Raw genomic sequence first — 20,854 nt, 5'->3', positions numbered from 1 at the left:
CTTTTACATTTTCGTTGTTGCTAACACGCGGTGCACAAACATCATTACAAAAGGCCAATATATTAAGCGAGTATTTTCCTGTAGCCTCAAGTTCGTTCAACTACCCAAACACATTCCAAAAGCTGCAAGCAATAGGAGAAAAACAAACTTCCCTCTGGAGCAGGCATTCATGAGGACTACAATCAGCTTGTCACACCTGAAGGAATTAAAGAATTATCCTCAGGTAAAAAGACAGCACCAGGCTCCAAATGCGCATTACTGTATGTTTGCCCATCTCTTTGAAGCTGCTAATTTTAGAGAAGTGTTGAAAATAAGAGAGGCTGTTGGAACTCTTATTAAAATATGTGTAACTGGGAAAGTACTTGAAGCGTGCAGAAACCAGTTATAGTACCGTTTTGAGACCCGGATAACCACCAACGAACCCCAGTAGTTTTAGGTAGATAGCCTTCCCCAGCTGTACTGAAAAATCATCGGAAAGCGTTGTCCACAAAGACACCTTCGTACTTGAGTTGTGGCGGCATTTAGAAATACATAACTGCGGATTTTTAGAAAATAATGTTCAACCACTGATTTCCTTATCCGCCTTCTAAACACCATTCTTGAAGCGTTCATCCAGAAGTAGAACTGTATCGAGGTCTTCTTCTACTTGGAGAAAGGCGATGATACCACATAGATTTTAGGTATCATCCGTGACCTAGCAGACCTACGTATTCGCGGCAGCATCCTGGATTGCTTGAGTGACTTCCTGGCTAACCGCACTTTCTGAGTTTGCCTGAGAATGGCGTACCCCAGGGGTGTATTCTAATTACGACACTCTTCATTGTAAAAATGAATTCCTTAGCTAAAATAAGTCCCAAGTCCATAACGTATTTGTTTTCTGGAGACAGCATGCAAATAGCACGCAATCTCTCCAGCGCACCTGCATGTGAGTGACAGATACAAATGGCACTAAATAAACTGGCTGCTTGGAGAAGCAGAAATGGATTTATGTTTTCCCCTCAAGAAACAGTAGCTGTTCTGTCCTCATGAAGGCCGGGCCTACAAATCGATCCTAATGTATACCTGAACCAAACCAAACTACCAGTAAAGCAAGAGTGTGAATTTTCAGATATTACTTTTGACGACCAACTCATAATTCTGTCCCACATAAACCACCTTAGAAAGAAAGCTTTTCGAGCCCTTAACGTCCTAAAGGTGCTTTCGCGATAACAATGCGGGTCAGATAGAGCATGTCATTTGCAACTCTATCACGCTGTGGTGCGCTCAAGGCTAGACATGGGTGTGTATCGTGTGGTTCAGCAAGTGTAACCTACTTGAAACGATTAGACCTTGTTCATAATCTGGAGCATACACAACGTCCCTGGTTACCGACCTGTACGTTGAATCTAGTGAGCCTGCTCTAGAGGATCTAACAATCGCAGTGGCATGCACGTATGTCCTAAATATTTATTATCTCCCGAAGCATCTCTGCCATCTCATTCTCACCAAGTGCCCATCCAAAAAATTATTGAATAAAAGACCGCAATTTATGAGGCTATTAGTGCTCCGCTTTGAAGGTAAATTAAAAAAGATAGCTATAGTTGATGCTCTCCCTAACATTGCAGCAAGACATGACTATTTGCGACCTTGCCACCATGGTACAGTCTCTCTGCAGTATGTGACTTCACACTGGCACATTTACACAAAAAGAAAATGCCACAAGAGCATATACTGCAAGAATTCTTCGCACTGCAAGAAAAATATGGCATCTAACAGTGAAATTTAGACTGATGGCTCAAAATGAGAACTGCTTGTTGAAAGTGCAGTAGTTCAAGTCAGAAGGGAAAACACGATAGGACAGCCACAGGGTGCATCGGTTCTGCTGACGATTGTTATGCCATCTTTGTGGCTGCAGATCAATATGTAAGAGATAACATCAAAAACAGCATCATCTATACTGATTCCCAAGAGTATGCTCACAGGACTGCACTCTAGAAGTGCTGCGGAACCGTTAATAGGAAACATCATACATTATATATTTAAATTCAGAAAACAAAAAATAACAAAAAATTTTGTTGCGTGCCCAGTCATGTCGGAAATCTGGATAATGAAGATGCAGTGCATCCACTGCGCGAGGGTGGTATCTATTGAAGAAGGACATGAAGTTGCCGCAGTCGGTTCATAGATTCAGCAAATGTAACCAGCCCAACTTGATGACTTAGTACATATCTTCTACCCCGGCCTCTACTGCAGCTCCCACGAACAAGCAACAAGCGGCAATCATCCACTCGAACCTGATTGCCTTGTCAAGGTGTCAGTCTAGATTTCTGCACCTTGTGTCTCCTGTCCTCCTGTCTTGGTGAAGTTTTACATTTCCTGAATCTATGAACCGACTATACGAACTTTCTATCTTACTAAACTGCATATCTTCATCCCCGACCACTACTCTGCGTCCTAAGAACAAGGAAAAAGCCACAGTCGCATACTTTAACCTGACTGCCTTGTCATGGTGCCAGCTCAGAGTTCTGCGCTTTGTGTGTGCGTGTTTGTGTCTCGTTTCGTCTGGTTTACTTTGCGCAGTTTTACGGTTGCTGAATCTATGAACCAACTATCCCAACTTAATAGTTTAACGAAATCCAATCTCTATTTGCTGACCACATGTCTACCCATTATATTCTTATTATTTGGATCAACAAGAACCGGTTTGTTGAAAGATCCTCGAGAGATAAGGGGCGCCATTAGGTATCGCTACATGCCGCTGTTCACTTTCTTTTTTTTAAACAAGAGGGCAGAGAATTTGCGAGAAATCAAGAAGGGCGCTAAAGTAATAGAAGCAAAGTATTGTTACAGTGATGGCAAATGCGAGGTGCCCACTTACTGAGTATGAGTAGGCTGGGCAAGCATGTGGCTGGAAGTCGGTACTGAAGTGCGCTGCTTGACTGATTCTTTTGTAGCGAGAGCTGCACTGGGCTACCAGTCGAGCATTTCGCGGTGGCTGGGAGAGGACAGTTGTGCGCATGCGCCGTTACCATGGCAACCTGAGAGGAGTAGCAGGTGCCGCGTGCGCTTCGCCGTCGCCGCGGCCGCGCGCTCGCTCTACCGCCGAAGCCGCGCGCTTCGTCGCCGCCTCGCCGCTCTATCACCCGCACCGCGCGTCGCATGCGCATAAAATGCGGAGTTGTAATGGGCGGCTGTATCACAACGTTTGGCATGGATGCAGAGGAGAGTCCAACCGCTGCTAAACGGCGGCATAGACAAGAGAAGATTAACTCTTCTGATCATGAGGTTGTCGCCTGGCACTTGGCTACTCAACAAAAAGATAATGAGCGTAAGAAGGCGAAGAGAGCAGCGGAGACACCCGAACAGAGAGAGGAACGGCTTGCAAAATGGAGATGCCAGAAAGCCGAGCGTAATAGAAGGCGCATAGCCGCCGAGATGAAGCCCAATATCTCTCATTGATAAATATACAGTGACCACAGCAAGCTTAGCCAGGGAAACGTACCTTTCGCTACGTATATCCTTGCATAGCCGAGCTAAGCCAATGCCAATTTTTTTCTTTGAGGATAGCTTCATGTATTCGAATTCAAAAAAAAAACCCATACTTTAGCTCCATAAAATACAGGTGCTGTTATGACATGCCTCAAAAGAGTTCGTGAAAACTTCCCTCTAAATAAATGCTATTTCATCTCAGCTGTGCCTCACCTTCCATATCGTGCAGTCGAAATAGAGAAATAAATATAGGGGGGGGGGGGGGGGGGGAAGGCAGGAATGTTAACGAGAAAGGCTTCCGATTGGCTACCCTCCACTGAGGAAGGGAATCAGGGTATTAAAAATGGAAGAGAGAAGCAACAGGAAACACAACACTTCCCGCCTAATCAAAGTGCCTAATACGCTTTGCGTTGAAATGGTGTTTATTTGCAGCATGTTGTCCCGTAGTGGTGAGGGCAGTCAAAGCAGTGAGGAAGACAGCCAAGAGTTCTTGAAAACGAAAACCGAAAAACGCCCACAATGACATGAGTGACTCGGTGGCGGCCTAGCGACAAGCGGTCTCGGCGGTCTTCGAACAGATGCCCGCCGCTGTCGGCAGTGCTAAATTTAAAGCTGATAGCGAACTTTCGAGATAAAGCGTGCAAAGTTAATAGAACATTCGGGAACAACGTAGAATCGGCTCCGCCAGGATGCGATCGATCGAGATAAATCTCGTGGCTTCTTGCATCTCAAACAAAGTGATAAAGCGGCGTGCCGGCCGCTTTGAAGAATGAACAAACACTACAAAGACTCGCGTCGATACTCCCCTCTCAAAGAACTATCGACTCAATGATTGAAAACAAATAAGGCGGCCAGAAAGAACTAAAACGGATTGTGCAAAAATAAACACCGAGTGTGGAAACGCACCATCCTTTAGCGCGCATAATAGAGCTTAAGATGGACCACATGGAAAACTTCTCGTCGTACGTGGCGTCGCTGGGATGCAGTCATTTCGTCAGGGAAAGCAGTGACCTAACCGATGACGAAAATTGTAGGGGCCGAAATTGTGACGCAGAAGCTTTTCACTCAATCCGTGGCGGCGGATAGGCGTCCAAGCCTAGACTGTCTCCTAGCTTGTATTCCGCGTTGAGTCTTCGTCGTTTACAGAATACATTACGGTATTATTTGCTGAATTTCGTCAGCACCACTTCAGCTGGTCCATTGCGGAAATGTGCAATGCCTCGTGCCATGCGGATTCCTCGCTTTTGAAGTAACGCCGTGTTTCCCTCGATGAGAGTTTCCACGTTCTTGGAATCCGTGGCATCTACGGTGACTATAACGCTTGCTTGGTGGGACGCTCACTTGTTCATCCAGGACACTCAGGGCAACATGCTGCTCCATGGTCGTCATTGAAGGAATGGCTGCGTCCGTCAAAATCGTGACGAGCTTGGAACGCAGGTGGATGATCACCTGATGCTCATTAAGGAAATCGATGTCGAGTTTCACGTCGCGGAAACGTTGCTGTAGTACTACGAAGGTCGCAGGATACGTGTGTCCCTTGACGGTCACTCGCGCTCTGCATCGCACCGATGGCGTAATGAGGTGGCATCTGGCGGTGCGAATTTCTGAACCGCTCCAGGCAGTCATGACTTTCCTCAATTGCGCGTAAAATGTTCCATTCATTCAGACATTCTAAACTATCACAGGGGAACGCGACTCAAATATCCGCCACCCCATAACAGCCTACACCAACAAGATGCAGTAGGCTGGAGGCTGCTGCAAACGGGGACTTTCCCCAATCTAAATACCTTAAGTAAAATCTACCCCACGCAATACAGCAGCAAATGTCCGTGGTGTGGAGAAAAACCCACGTTAATGCACATAACGTGGGTGTGTCAGAAAAACAAGGATCTAGCTGCAATAAACAAAAACCCGAGTGCGGAACACTGGGAGGGGATGCTCTCCAGCGAGGACCCGGCCGTCCAGCGCGGATTGGTGCGGAGAGCCTACCTGGCGGCATACCTCAGTGGAGCCCTGGACCAGGGGCCCCAACACTGTTAAGACGGGCTGCAATAACTCATCGGAAGATGAAGGAGACAGCCCGCGACCGCTAATAACACATTTTAATATCAAATATAAATAAAGTTTTTCCTCCTCCTCCTCCTCCTCCTCCTCCTCCTCCTCCTCCTCCTCCTCCTCCTCCTCCTCCTCCATTCATCACCGAATAATCGGCACCCGTGTCGACTAGAGCGGTAAATTTCCGGCCGTCAATGGTCAGTTCTAAGTCGGATGTCCTGGCTCTTGCGTTGCAGTCGTCCTCGGCGTCGCGTCACGGCTTTGTCGCGTGTGTGCACCGTGGGTATGGCGTGTCGTCGAGGATTTTCTGGGTGGCGACGTCGTTTTCAAGGCGGTTCGCGTCGTGGTCGGGGTGTTCATTGTGCGCGGCGTAGCAGCTGCAGCGTCTTCATGCGGCGTGGCAGGTGGAGAACTTCGTGGTTTCGCTGGTGAGCAACCTCACTTCCAAAGGTTGCTTTCGCCTGCGGTGGCTGGGGGACCTTCCGCGAACAGCCGCTGCGTAGCTGCGGTCCGGCGACGCAAACCGTGTGGTGGACGGCGACGGGGAGCGGGACCGATGGCTTGACGGCACGTACTCTCCTCTGCGCAGGTCGATTTACCGCGGTCGCAGGCCGGGGAGCGGTCGTAGGGAGTCGCTGGCGAAACCGCACAGGCGGATGCATCTGTACGGGCAGTGACAAAGTGCGTGGTCAGCACAGCCAGAATGGAAGCGCAGAGGGCGGTTTTCGGGAGTCCTCCATTCGTCGCATTTCCTATAGCCGTTGTGCTCCTCGTAAAGTGAGCGCGCGGGAGCTAGGGGGCGTCGTTCTTGTAGAGCTGGTTCCCATCGAAGAGGGCTTAGGAGGAGGAGTTTGGGTGTCTCGTCGGGGCGCAGAATTGCGTATCGCAGCGGCATATGTTGCGGCCTGGGGTTCTGTGGTCGTCGAAGCCGGGGTGACAAGTGCCTGGTGCGCTTCTTCCCGTACCATGTCCATGAGAGTCGCTGCTTGCGGCTGTGAGGAGGGTCGCAGCAGTTGCCGCAGCTCTTCCCGGACAACCTCACGGACGACTTCCCGTAGGCTGTCATTGGCGGTCGTCGAAGTGTCCGCATGACCCATAGAGAAGGCTGTGGTATCAGGTCGTACTGCCGAGACCTGATGTCGAGGGTCTTCTCAATCGTCGAAGCTTAAGTTTTGACCTCGCCAATGGTCTTAGACGGGTTTCAGATCAATCCGGCTAATATTCTTCTCTGACACCCCGCGTCAAGAAGCGCACCTTCTTCTCCTCTGTCATGTTAGTGTCAGCGCGCAGGAACAGATGGAACATCTCTTCGACGTACACGAGGACTGTCTCATTTGGCAGGTCGGTGCGCGTCTCAAGCATAAATTCGGCCTTTTCTTTGCGAACAATGCTTGTGATGCTTCTTCCCTAAATTCGATCCTTCAACGTTCGCAGAGAAGCCTCGCGAACCTCGTACCAGGTTTTAGCTGGGCCGTTCAGGACGAAAAAGACGTACCGTAGTTTTGCTTGGTCACCTCACCAGTTGAGTGCCGCCACGCACTCAAACTGTTCTAACCATTCCTCGGCGTCTTCACGATGTAGAGCCCTGGATACATTTGCAGCATGTAGTGTTGAAGAACGAGCCGTGATGATGCAGCGTCGCCTTCCATCTTCAGTAGCAGTGTAAGTCCACGATGCAGCACTTCCTCCAGATGTCACGTAGTGGTGTCGAAGCAGTGAGGGAAAAACCAAAATTTCTTCTAAAAGAAAACTGTTCATTTGGCTGACCAGCGCCCAAAATGGACTGAATGATTCGGCGGCGGCGAAAGCAACACGTGGGCTCGGCGGTCGTCGAACAGAATCCTCGCCCCTCTCGGCCGTGCTCAACTTAAAGCTGGTAGGAAACTTTCGAGATACGGCGTGCAAAGTTACCACAACAATCGGGAACAACGAAGAACCGGCTCCGCCTGGATGCGATCAATCGAGATAAATCTGGTCGCATCTTGCTTCACGAACAAAGCGATAAAGCGGTGCGACGGCAGCTTTGAAGAATGAACAAACAAGCACTACAAAGATTCGCTCTTTGTGCTCTTTCATCTCGGCTGTGCCTCGCCTTGCATATCGTGCGGTTGTGTTACTTCCCGCCTAAGGAAAACGCATAATATGCTTTGCGTTGAAATGGTGTTGTTTATTTTGCAGCATATACTTTGTGAAATATGCGTACCAATTAGTCCTCAGATAAAGGTATACTATTATTACAAAGCTCTTTCAAAGCAGCGGCCATGGTTGTGGCGGCGCCTTTTTTTATCGGAGGAACTGCAGCCGTATTTCTACAATGAAAAGGGCAAAATAACTTTGAGTTAGATGAAGTAACGGTGCAGCAAGAGGCTTCTTTCTGTCATAGCTTCACCATATATTCGTATTTCATTTTTTTAAATGTTTAAGCAAGCACAGAAGTAGTAAATCCCTCACAGGGTTTTGGAACATTTTAAACGACAACAAAACATTTTGGATCGATAAAAACTTTCGTATTACTTGATTCGTACAATAAGGCTTAGTCTCAAAGCTGCCTGTATAGATAATTGCCATACAATTAGATAGTTGCCGTCAACAAGAAGCATGCTCATAAGCAGATATAGATGCATCTACCTTCAAAACAGCGGCTTCTCAGTCGACTTTAATCTTAGCTTGGAGAGGGGTACTCACTTTAGCTCATGGCGATTCCCCTGCAAGAGAAAAAAAAAGCGAACAATGTTAATTTAGGACGAAGACCTCACAGCTTTTCTTACAGGCAACGCCTACCACTATTCAGTTTAAGTCTTTTTTCTTTCGTCCAAAAACGAAAATGCCATTTCTGCAACTGTTGAGCAAACGAGTGATGTTCAGTACAATTTATTCAGAAGAATCGACTGTTGGGTGAGTTGGTGCATGACTCAATGATACAAGGCGCAAGAGTGGACAGGTCGAACGAAGAACAAATGCGGACAAGGCGTTTTTTTTTCTAAGGATCCTGCATATACACCCTTCGTCCATGGCTGACAGAAGGCCACCAAGAAGTCGTTTCATGTCCGGCGGAAGGGAATGGACCAAGCGCGACACATGGCTACAATTTCTTGTCTTTTCTATTGACGCGAAACAAATCAGCACTAATTAGGGTGAGTGTAAAAGTGAGTGTCCGGGAGAGGTAGTTATCTGAAGTGTGCTCTTGTGCTCGCCCATTGGCCCCTGCAGCTGTGAAGCCGAGACGTAGGGCTCCTATCGTACAGGGCTCCTATCGTACGAGGACGAAAAAATTTGGTTAGCAAGCCTTCACATAACCAGGCACGGGACGTTTCCTCTCTCCTTTACTTTTCTTTCTCTTTTTCTGTTTCTTCTTCGGCGGCGCATTTCTCTTAGGGCGCAGTTAAGGTCTACCTGGAGGGAAAAAGTTTACAGAATGCAATGTTGGCCGAAAAATTCATCGTTGTCGTTACACAGAAACTGGAATAAATGTATGCAATTGTATCCTCAGCCAATTACATGCACAGTGCACCAATAAATCTCCAGCAGAGCGATGTTGATGTATATGAAGTACGTTTCGTAAGCAAAGTCGTGATTCGCAAACTTCTGGCGGCGGCTGCACACGAAGAGTGAGACAGTTAACAATCCTGCCGTCTGTCTCAAATCTATTTCCCCTCGAGCGTCTAACACGACACTGATATGCTCGTTTGAAGGCATTACAGTTAGTCACTTTGAATTGCGGAGCACAATGCTGATAGCTTTCCTCAGATTTCCTGTATTTAGCCCAATATGAGCGCTTTTAGCAGCCACCACATTCCGCCATTTGTGATAAATGTCGTCCTCCGAATTGCAAGGGAAGAATATGTTTCCCGCCATAGAAGTCCTACTTGTTGTCAGTGCGCGAGACCCAGTTAGCGTTTTATTTCGCGCGCCAAAAAAAAATTGTACTTTTACACATTACACCCAACAACACCGGGCTCACCTTAAGTGAGGAGCTGACAGCTCTAGCTGGAAAAACCAGCCGAGCTCAGCGTTGTACTATTCACAGGATACATACAACATGCAGCAGCGATGACTTCGACACCGCGCTCAACATGGGCGCAAATAGAACGTGTCCATTACACTTCCTATGCATAGCGTTAACCAGCGCCGCCCCTATAAACCCCTATAAACCAAGTTTTCAAAAAATTTGAATCAACCTCGTGGCTAAAAATATTGAAGGTGCAAGACGCTCTTTTAAAAGCTCGTTTGGTTGACTTTCCCGCATTGCACACTGATAAAACGGTGTCGTTAGAATTTTTGATGCAGCAAATACAGACGACCGTTGTGTATGTTATGATGTAGAAGAAATAATGTGATTTCGACAACAGTAGCACGCGTAGCTACGCCCGTATATAAATAGGAAACTCGGAAGGACAAACTCAACGATCTTCAAAAAGTGTATTTTATGCGCTCGATATTTCGAGTCACAATGGCGGTTCAGAAATGTTAAGAACTACTCTTTCCTTCGATACCGAGGGTCTTAAATTTGGCAATATAATTTTCCGCCCTGACACAAAAAAAATTGAAGGTTGATTACTTTCCTTTAGTTAGGTAATTATATTTTAACTGCACTGTATCCTGTGTACACTCCACATGCAAAAATCACAAAGGCGACCTGTCACGATTTGGAAAAAAAACGTTCATCTGTATACAATCAAAAATATGAAAGTTAACAAAGCGCGAAAAGATACAGATGATAGAAAGGAAAGGAACAGGAAAAATATTACCCGGTATTTTTTATAAGTGTTACCAGTAGACACGTCTATTATACTAATTTTAAAATCACACTAAACACTTCCCGATGTGAAAGAAGCCACATGGGAAAAAAAATTTCATTTTCTTGCTGGACGCGGTTGATTGCAAGGAGAAAAAGAACTCTTGCTAGCGCGGAGAATTACGCTAGGCCTCTATACGTCCTTGCCACGAACACATGTCGACGGAACGTTCCCAAGAGAACAATACCACGCCGAGTATTTCTTTGCAGGCGTTTTCCGTCCGTGCACACCGGCGTCATAAATCCATTGGGCGTGTCCCCAAAGTATCCGCACATGAGGGTTGGTTTTCACCATGCGATGTTTTATTTCTCTCCTTCAATCGGGCTGCGGGTCGCGAGAGCAAGTTTTCGTGCTACGCAAGACTACGGCTTTCTTGACTTGAAGCCTACCCAATATTTAAAGATGTGTGATGACCTGTGCCACCAGAGATGCGTGTTTTGTTGCGCATTTTCTTGAGAACAGCGAAAGTTCAAGGTTTGTCGCGGGGAAAGCAAGTTCCTTAAACTGTTCACTTTCTGCGGTTACGCTTCCACAACATCGGAAACCGTTACAAATTAAAATTTCGTTCTGCCATTTTTAATACGGCCCCTATGAGCAGTAACGCCCACTTCTTTGAGCTTATCAATTTATTTATTCACGTTTTGGATCCATCATTTACCAAGGCTGTTGTACCATAAAAAGTAAAAAATGAAAATTGGTTTCGAGGAAAGGAAATGGCGCAGTAACTGTCTCACATTACTGAGTGGACGCCCGAACTGCGCCACAAGGGAAGGAATAAAGGAGGAAGTGAAAGAAGAAACGAAGAAAGAGGTGCCGTAGTAGAGGGCTTCGTAATAATTTCGATCACCTAGGGATCTTTAACGTGCCTGCTGAATCAAAAAAAAATAAGAAAGCAATAAAAAACAGTTCCTTACACAAGCCGGTAACCACTATTATTCCCATGAGCATGACAATTTTCGGCCACGCCCTCGTTTCCTGCTGGTTTCAATAATTATTTGCTTCAATAACAGAAGCTGCACCTCAACCATCTGTGACAGTTTCGTAAACATATATGACGTCCTTTCATTGCAGTCGTCAGGTAGTAAGCAAGGCCTTGGCCTAATTTAAACCTAGTTGTTCCTAGTTCACGTTGCCTTTGGTATATTTAATGGCTCATACCCATCAGTATAATATGACTGATTTAAATGCACACAGTACTTTGAGGAAATAGTTGAAGTCTACTCGAGATTTGTTTTTTTCCTTCACTGAATCCATCATACAAAGAGAGACACGCATCTTACAATGGCTTAGTCGAGTGGCAAGTGCGCACAGAATTGCGGAATATTAACTAAAACTCGATGGCGATGGTGAGTTCCTTGAAATCGACATGCGACATTTTTATTTGCCATGAACAAAAAACAGTGTTCTCGACGTTCCAGGCAGGCTTCGGTAATCTTAATTCTTTATAGGCCTTTCTTCAACGTAAAAGCGGTTCCTAGTTGCATTAGATTGATGTTTTGCTGCCAATGAGTGCTTAAAATTCGTTTCTAATGAGCCTGGGCAATGAAGTATTGGCCTTTCACATCGCATACACTCTTGGCACTGAAAAACATTCATCAACAGTCTAGTTTTTGTCCCAGTACGCAGTTTGCCTGGTCTTAGCCTTTCATTTGTGTTCGGGCATGCGCTCGTCACTGCTAACAGCAATTCTCAGCAAGCATGTTTCTGGCTCAAACTCTGGTATGCCTAGTTTTCCAGCCGTTGATACCTTGCACATATATGCGCATATGGTTGCGAATGCACTTACCAACAGACATCGCTTTGCCTCTAACTGGGATACCAGATAATTTAACCCGTGGTGTCTCCTTAATGGGGGCTCATGAAACAAAATGTCATTTATTACCACGTAGCTTTCTACCAAGATCTTGGTCTTTCTAGACAGCCTTTCGCTTGTGTTAGTGTGTGAGCTGGTAGCAGTCAATACATATCATTAACAGGCGCTCTTTGATTCGAATCCTTTATTTTAGGCCTTCTAACCTTCTGTTTCTATACGATACGATAATGTTGGCCGTCGCACACATTAACTAGCAGCTGTCTGTGTAAAGGTGCGGTATGCCTTTAAGCAAGAGTAAAATAAAAAAGAAGCAGGGTAGACAGTCCTTGTACTTTTTGCTTTAGCCAGATTGGGCTTTAAACCTAACGCTGCGTATAGGCAGAGGCTTTTAGCCTGGAAGACACTCATACTTTCGCAAACTGAGTGGGGACAATTTCAATGTGTTCTTTGAGGCTCATTCCACCTTGAAACCCAGGAATGATAAATCCAGTCGGGCGATGCCAGTGGCTATAGAGACTATCTGCGCTAGAGCTTTTCTAACTCATAATGTTTACCTGGGAAGCTCAGACTAAACACACACTAGCTTTCTTTTGTATATCGCCACGTGCACAGGTTTGTCAAGTTTTGCTTTTTATCCGCGGGCTGCCTAACTCTAAAACAAAATGAATTTTCGCCCTGTTCCAAACCGGTAAGTTTGATCTCTGGTCTCTTTTTCCCTCTATTCTTCAGTTCTTTCTCCTGTTTAACCGATCGCTTCAAGCGCCATAAGTTGACAGTAATCCAAGGATAACAAGAGTGCGCCGAAGGGCTTCTTTCCGCGTGGGTCGGGGTTTGCGATTGGTTGCAGCGAATTTTCTTTCCTTTGCCTTTTTAAGGTTTGCAGCTCTCCAGTGTTAAGAGTGCGTCTTAATCTATTAGAAAAGTTAGAGTAGAGAACAGGCTGTGCTTAGCTCACAAATAACGATAAACATGCGTGTGACTGTTGTCAGTTATGCTCTTCTGCGAGCTTCCTATATGAACGAAAGTCTCCCTATCATGAGCCAGTTCCTTAGAATTGTCTCAAACATTAGAAATTTTAAACGAAAATATCAGTAACTGATCTCAGCTCTTAGGGTGTGCATCGCCCTTTGACAGACTTCACCCAACATGTTATTTGGTTAGAAATTCCACTTCATTAGAAAGGTAGAAAATGTAACCACGAAAAAAAGAAGGGCAAGAAAGATTATTATTATTATTGTTATTATTATTATTATTATTATTATTATTATTATTATTAATATTATTATTATTAATAATATTATTTCAACATGGCGCCCAGTAAGGACGCATGTGTGCTGTGCTCCCGTCCGTTTTTTGGTAAGCAGCAGTTTTTTCGTTGTGCCGACTGCAACAAACGTGTAGACGCGAAGTGTGTCACTTGGAGTGACGACGAGCTGCAGCTTTTGAAGTCCGGCTCGCGACCATTCATGTGCAATCTGTGTTTGTCGTCTTGCGGCGGTGCTAAGCCTAGCGACGGTGGCGTGTCAGCGGCTGCATTCCTTTCTTCCACGGCCCACCAGCCCCATCACCCGACCGACCCGACCGGTTCCCTCGCTTCCTCCCCGACGGGCGAACCTGACGGTACGCTTGCCTCCCTTCGGGCTCTCCTCCTCGACGCACTTGAGGGAATCTCGTTTCTGAGCGACGAGGTCGCCCAGCTGCGGGAGGAGAATGAGCGCCTTCGTGGTGACAACTCGCGGGCGCTCGCTCTCCAGGCCGAGGTCGTTGCCTCTCTGCGGGCTGATGTTCGCAGCCTACGCGAGGAGCTTGCGAGGCGCCCTGCTTCATCGCAGCGTGATCCGCCTTTCGTCGAGCCCCTGTCCGCGAGCAGTCCTTCCCGCATGCTCCAGCCATCCAAGAGCTACTCTGCTGCCGTTCACAGTGGGATGGCACCCGTTGATTTGGCCACCTTCCCGACATCTGTATCTGTTCCACCACTTATAGTTAATTCGCCTGAGGCGCAGAAGAAGCACCGTAGCCCAGCCATCACTGGCTCGTCGAGCTCATGCAGTCTGAACGTCGCCAGACCTCAGAAGCGCCCGAAGGCTATTTTCGTCTCCAAGCTGTGCCCCGAGACAACGTCGGCTGATTTAACGAACCATCTGAAGTCCGTGAACGTCACCCCCCTTTCCTGCCGGAGGTTGAAAACGAAATATGACTCCTACTCGTCCTTCTACCTCACAGTCAGCGCGGAATTCTACGATCAACTTGTTGACCCTTCGATGTGGCCTACGGGCTGCATCTTCAAGGCTTTTCGTGGAAAACTCCTGGATGGTATGTTACATCCTTCCGAGCTGACGGTTGATTGCAGTCAACCCTAACTTGGATATATATTACCAAAATGCCCGAGGTCTTCGGACTAAGGAACCTGTATTTTTTCCCAATGTTTTAGCCTCTTGTTATTCGGCTGTTGTAATTACTGAGACCTGGCTGTCTAGCGAAGTTAACTCAGGTGACTTCTTTCCTAATAACTATTCTGTTTTTCGAAGTGACCGCCCTGAATCAGCTTCTAAACAAAAGGGAGGAGGAGTGCTCATTGCTATTGACAGTTCCGTGCAGTGCGTTCGACGTTCCGACCTGGAAACCATCGAAGAATCTGTCTGGTTAGAGCTAACTTTAACTCGACATCAAAAACTCTTATTGGCAGCTTTCTATATTTCCCCTAATCTGCCTCCTCCTGCCTACGATGATGTACTACATTCTATTGAATATGTTATCACTTCTCATAGCAAGCACAAACTGCTCATTTTAGGGGATTTTAATACTCCAGGTATTAACTGGAATACCTTTACATATTCACACAACAATCATTATGTAGTTAGTAAGTGCAACCGGCTTTTAGATTTCATAGCTTTTAACACCTTGCAGCAACACAATTTAATTGAAAACTGTTGTGGTAATGTTCTTGACATTTGTTTATCTAATTTTGAAAATGTTCGTGTCTCGACATCTGACATCTCACTTACTCGCTGTGACAAATTTCATCCTCCAATTCTAATAACGGCTTCGGTTTCTGTCCCACCTTCTGCTAATTCAAATCGTGAGGGGAATTCCCCCCGTTTCGCTTATGCACTTGGCGACTATGTTGGTCTCTTCGGTTTTTTCTCTTCTGTCGACTGGTCCGTCTTAAACGAAATCAGCGATGTTGACGAACAAGTCAGTCGCTTCACTGAAATAGTTCTCAATGGTATGCGCCAGTACATACCTGTGCGCACTCCTACTCGTAGCAAGTTTCCGTTCTGGTTTTCCAAGGAACTTAGAACAGCGCTGAAACTTAAGGAGCGGGCCCACCATAAAGCGAAACGCCCTGGGCTGGATACATGGGCAGATGAATTTCGCCGCTTGCGTTCCCTTTGCAAACGCCTGTACAAGCGTGATCATGAGTCCTATCTTGAATATTTAGAGAATAGTGCCTCTAATCGTCCTACTGAATTCTGGAGATACCTTCGCAAACGCTCGAATAAATCTGATAGTCATATTCACTTAGTTGACTCTCATGGGAATGAAATTCGGAACGTCGCTGACGGCTTTGCTCAACACTTTTCCTCCGTGTACAAATCTCCACGTTGCGATTCCGTATGCCTTCCAGCTGGCGCACCTAATTCCGTTCTTCTTGACGAGAAGTTAGTAAGTGAGAGTCTTTAGTGTTTGAAACCATCTTTGTCCCCTGGACCTGATGGCATTCCAGCCGCCATAATAAAAGCCTTCAATAGTACCTTCGTCCCTGTTTTAACCACGATATTTAATAACTGTTTGAAAAATTCTGCCTTTCCCCGCGTGTGGAAAACGGCGCGTGTTTTCCCTGTCTTCAAATCAGGAAACAAATCTGATGTTTCGAACTACCGCCCCATTTCTCTTCTTTGTGCAACCTCTAAGCTTTTTGAATTAGCTTTGCACAAAGTACTTTCCTTCCACCTCAAACATGTAATCATACATAATCAGCATGGTTTCATAAAAGGTCGTTCTACTACAACTAACCTTGTGAATTTTATGACGTATACATCAGCTGATGTCCTTCAGAGGAGTCAGGTAGACGCTGTGTACTGTGATTTGAGCAAAGCTTTCGACGTTGTTACTCACTCATTACTTCTTCAAAAGCTTCTGCTGCTTGAGATCGACGTTTCAATTGTAGCCCTCTTACGCAACTATCTTTTTGATCGGTCCTGCTTTGTCAGTGTAAATGGACAGACCTCATTTGTTTACACTCCAACCAGCGGAGTTCCTCAGGGCTCGGTATTAGGCCCGCTTCTGTTCTCTGTTTTTATCAATGACGTTTCCTCCGTGGTCAAAAACTCCTCGTTTCTCCTTTATGCGGACGATATAAAAATGTTCAAGGCAATACATACTCTTCATGATTGCTTGTCATTGCAATCGGACATATCCGCCTTCTCTGATTGGTGCTTGAAGAATGGGCTCACTCTCAATTCATCTAAAACCAAGGTTGTCTCATTTACGCGTAAAACGCACAGTCTTCTCTACTCTTATTCTGTGAATGGTAGGCCGCTGCCCAGGGTTGATGAAATTAATGACCTCGGCGTACTTTTCGACCGTAGCCTCAGCTTCTCCTCTCATACAAAACGCATTGCTCTACGGGCTATGCGTACACTCGGCTTCATCTGCAGGCTTTCGAGAGAGTTTCGATCCCAACTCCCTTTCTTAAAGCTCTACCTCTCCATATGCTTGCCGCTTTTGGAATATGCGTCTGTTGTTTGGAGCGGCACTTGCCAGTCTAACTGTGAAAAAATCGACAGAGTTCAGATAAAGTTTTTACGCATATTTCAACATCGGTTTTCTTGCAAAACTTCTAGCTCTCATCCCAGACGGAGTAACTCTCTGCAGCTTCCTTCTCTTAGCTGCCGTCGCGTGAGGGCAGATATAATTTTTTTGTATAAACTTCTTCATGGTCACATTCTATGCCCTCAGCTCCTAGCGCGTATCCTTTTGCGTGTACCGCGAAAGAGCATAAGGGAATTCAGACCATTTCAAGTTTCTGCGCTCCTGCACTCCCTCTCCCCTCTGGACAGAATGCAAAAGTTGTTTAATTCTCTTTGTCCTCACCTTGATATATTCGAAAATTCTCTCCCTTCCTTTATATTGAATGTCCGTGACGTTCCACTTTGAGCACTCTTTTTCTCATACATAACTTCCCCTTTCATGCATTTTGTCTTTACTACACTTGTGCGTTTGCACCGGTATTATATTGTTTTTTTCTCTCCTTAATTGTACATCACGTGTACTTGTTTTCATTAATATTATTTCTTTAATACTGTGTACTCACGCCTGGTTGTCTGTAACGCGTTCACTAATTACATTTCTTATTGTGTATGATTGTATTTCTAGCTTGTATTTCAGAGATCTCTTATTCGTTCATATTAGTATTGGCTTTATTCTTGTTTGTATTTTGATATATGCTGTACTTGGCTGTTATCGGTCGTTCTTGTGTTCATTCTCTTTGTTTATTGTTTTATTAGTTATTTGTATGTCTGTTGCCTGTTCTAGCTGTTTTCATTTACCGCTGTTCTCGCTGTTTCCTTGTTCTCGCTTTTTTGTTTCATGCTTGCTGTCGCGCCTAGTTTATGTGTCTTTTTTTTCTATCGCCTTGACTGCTGCATTACCTCCCCTGAGTGTCTTCCTTTGTAGTGAAATAAATGTACATTTTGTGCGTGTGAATGGTGTACCAGCACCAAGACCTTTGGGTTGTTCCTGGGCACCGAAAAAATAAAGATTGATTGATTGATTGATTGATTGATTGATTGATTGATTGATTGATTGATTATCTATTCGTACAAAATGCCTGCCAGTGAGTCCGAACGAAGCGTTAACCTCAGGCCACTGAGAACATTTAATTTTTCACAGTGCACACACTGAATTTGTGTGTAGTGTATGTGCATGCAACCTGCGTGACTGTGGCAAACTTCATTATTCATGTCTGGAATGTTTTTCAGCATGTCGGGCAGGCATACTGGCTAACATGTCCAGCGGCATTTATTAGGTCGGCATCTAATGACTCAGTGAAGCGAGTAAACGCGCGAATAATATTTTAACTCGTTGACAGGTAATTAAACGCCGTCCTTGCAAGCAGCGCAATTATGAGAATTCATACGTTGTAATATTTTTATGGCATTGCGGTGTGCATTCAACACCAAATAAACGAGAAACGAAGGTGATTTATGAGCAGCTTGTAAGTGACCACCCTGCATTGAATTTTGTGTGAGCCATTCATGTCAGAAAACCAGCATACATCTAAAATCGTCAGAATTATGCACGAACACAGCTTTCAAATTATAGCTACTTAACCAACCCCCTCCAAACTCGGAAGGCGCAATATAGCAGTGCCAATTCAGCAAGCACATTTTATATCCTGGCTACGTACAGCGTTTGTTTCTATTGTCTGCAAGTATTTTTGTTTTTTTTTAATTGGCGCACATTTCATGTCTGCAATACTTCAGTGTTCGTCTAACACTTCTCTACATGTCTGAGATAAATGAAGCAAATATGATCCCGAACACGTACGCTCTTCGCGCCCCACTTTTGCGCGTGTCAGACGATGTCTAGCGCCGACGCCTTTTGTTAGAACAAAGACAATCTTCTCCCACGAAAGAGAGAGACCCTTCTGATGGGCGGTCGCATCCGCCGTTCACAAAGCACGTCTAGAGAAGAACTGGGGTAGGCGGAGGGGGAGGGGGGGGGGGGGATGAGCCCAGCGGACTGTCTTAACCCCGGCCGCGTGCTGGAATGAGCGCTAAAGTGATACATTGCTGCGAGCCGAGAGGGCCCCCCTCCGAGTTACTGTGGCGTAGATCACATCTTGATCACCGGCCTTCAGACGTATTATACCGGGCGCGTATCTTGGTGCGGAGCTCGGTTTCTCCCCTCTCTACTTCATCTTCTCTTCTCGCGTCGGCTCCTCAGCCATTCCCCATAACAGAGACAAAACACCTTCACACCCACGCGCCCGCTACAGGACTGCAAGTAGTCCTCCTCACTCTTACTTCTTCGATCTGTTGTTCGAGACGCTGCTGCTTGAGACTCTTGCGCCCCCTTGACGTCGCGCTGCTTCTTACCGCCTCTTCCTTCCTCTTCGTTATACCATGTCGGGTCAGTGGCCCCTGTTCCCATCGCCAGCACGACGTACAGTCCTTTCTTCGTTTATGGCCACGTTTGCCATACTCTCTCCCCTGATTTCTCCTCATTCCTCGCATCGAAAGGCATGCGCTTCTCCGCGGACCGCGTGTCCTTGCTCATCTGTGCTGCCTATTGCATTCTCGGGAATTACGGTTGTCCTCATGGTGACCGCTTAATCTTTATGTCCTCAGTGGGCACCCACATCGAATGCTCAGAGAAAATAAAAGATTGCAGGCTTCAAAGCGCCCATGGCTTGCTCTTGCGACGCACAGGCTGCCCAGCGTGCATCGGCCCGCGTGGGCGGCCACGCTCCGCAGGGCGCCTTTCTCGGAATACCTAGCCGGGCTGAGCGGAAACTGCATTCTCATGCTGCACATGTGCACATAGCGATATACAAATGCGAGAAGTAACCCTTAACTTGTGCGCTTAGTTAATTCTCTATTTTCAGATTTAGGTCGTACTTGAAATAGAATTGAGAAGGGAGTAGGCTTGGGCAAGTTGCTAATTCATTGCAACTCGGGAAGTATAGCGTGGGAAGAGCGACGGACGAATACGGGACTGGGGGCGCATGCGCTAACTTTCAACGCAGCGGATTTATTGCAGACCGGGGGCATATATGCGCGGAACTGATACAGCTCACGGAAAAGAGATGAAAAAAGCACAACTGAACTGTCACATGTTGTCATGCCATAAAATCGAGTTCTTTCTTTTAAAATGCCACAGACGGCCACAGAACGTGAAGATTCTAAAGATTCTTCTGCCCTTATTGACTTTTTTCAGATCTACTGACCACAAACATATCAGAGCCTTTGTATTGATATCAAAGATTTGTTTTATGTATTGCCGCATGGTGGTCTGCTGTTCTACGTCGAGGCTGTAATTGACGCGTGTGGTTCCGTCGATTTCCATAACGCCCGTGGAATGAGTGCGGCAGGCTTTTTAGAGCTTTTATCTTTGTATTTGTCATCCTCCTTTGTTGTCTTTCACATTCGAATTTACCTGAAAAAGCAGAGTGTCTGGATGGGATCGTGCGCTACGCTGATTTTAGGCCTCTTACTTTTACTCATGTGTTGCCTACGCAGGTCAGCATTAGGTTTGCAGATCTGCGGCTGCGTTTCGACCACGATCATGCCTGCTGGATGTATGGGCCTAGACCTGACAAGCCTCCTTTGCAGTACAGCTCCACGCACTCAAAAAGCTGGTAAAGAGAAGCATTGCTCTTTCCTTCTCGTCGAGCGCTTTCTTCAAGTCATGCGAACAAGCCGTTGAAGAAAGCGCACAAAAGCAGGTATAGAGCGTTTGGAAGCGGCGGGTTATCCCATGCATACTATTGTTTCAGTCGCCGAAGGCCTGCATCGCGAAAGAAAAGTTGCGTCACAGATGAGCGACGAAGATAGAGTAGAGGAGAGAAGGAAACTGAAGAAAGAAGGAAGGAAGAAAAGGTAACCGTGATTTACTACCAGCATAAGGTTCCCCACAATCTTAGGAAGGCAGGGCAACGTTCTGGCGTAGAAGTGGCATTCACGGCGCCGAAAAAGATTTTGAGTGTGTGCAAAAA

The 20,854-nt window shown here is 46.1% G+C and overlaps 1 protein-coding gene across 5 annotated transcripts in view; it reads right to left on the bottom strand.

The window, feature by feature from the left end:
- The window catches only part of SPR (G protein-coupled sex peptide receptor), a 352,892-nt gene that overhangs the window by 179,720 nt on the left and 152,318 nt on the right, over nt 1-20,854 (bottom strand). For 3 of the 5 annotated variants that reach the window (XM_077668284.1, XM_077668285.1, XM_077668283.1), the window contains one exon: nt 8,209-8,228. The exons of 1 other annotated variant lie outside the window; for it this stretch is intronic. The gene's annotated coding sequence lies outside the window, so the exon portion shown is untranslated. One more of the 5 variants, XM_077668287.1, reaches the window with a different exon arrangement.

This window comes from Amblyomma americanum, chromosome 6, assembly GCF_052857255.1.
Source record: "Amblyomma americanum isolate KBUSLIRL-KWMA chromosome 6, ASM5285725v1, whole genome shotgun sequence".
Classification (NCBI taxonomy): Eukaryota; Metazoa; Arthropoda; class Arachnida; order Ixodida; family Ixodidae; genus Amblyomma; species Amblyomma americanum.
This window is presented reverse-complemented; position numbering and strand designations above follow the sequence as displayed.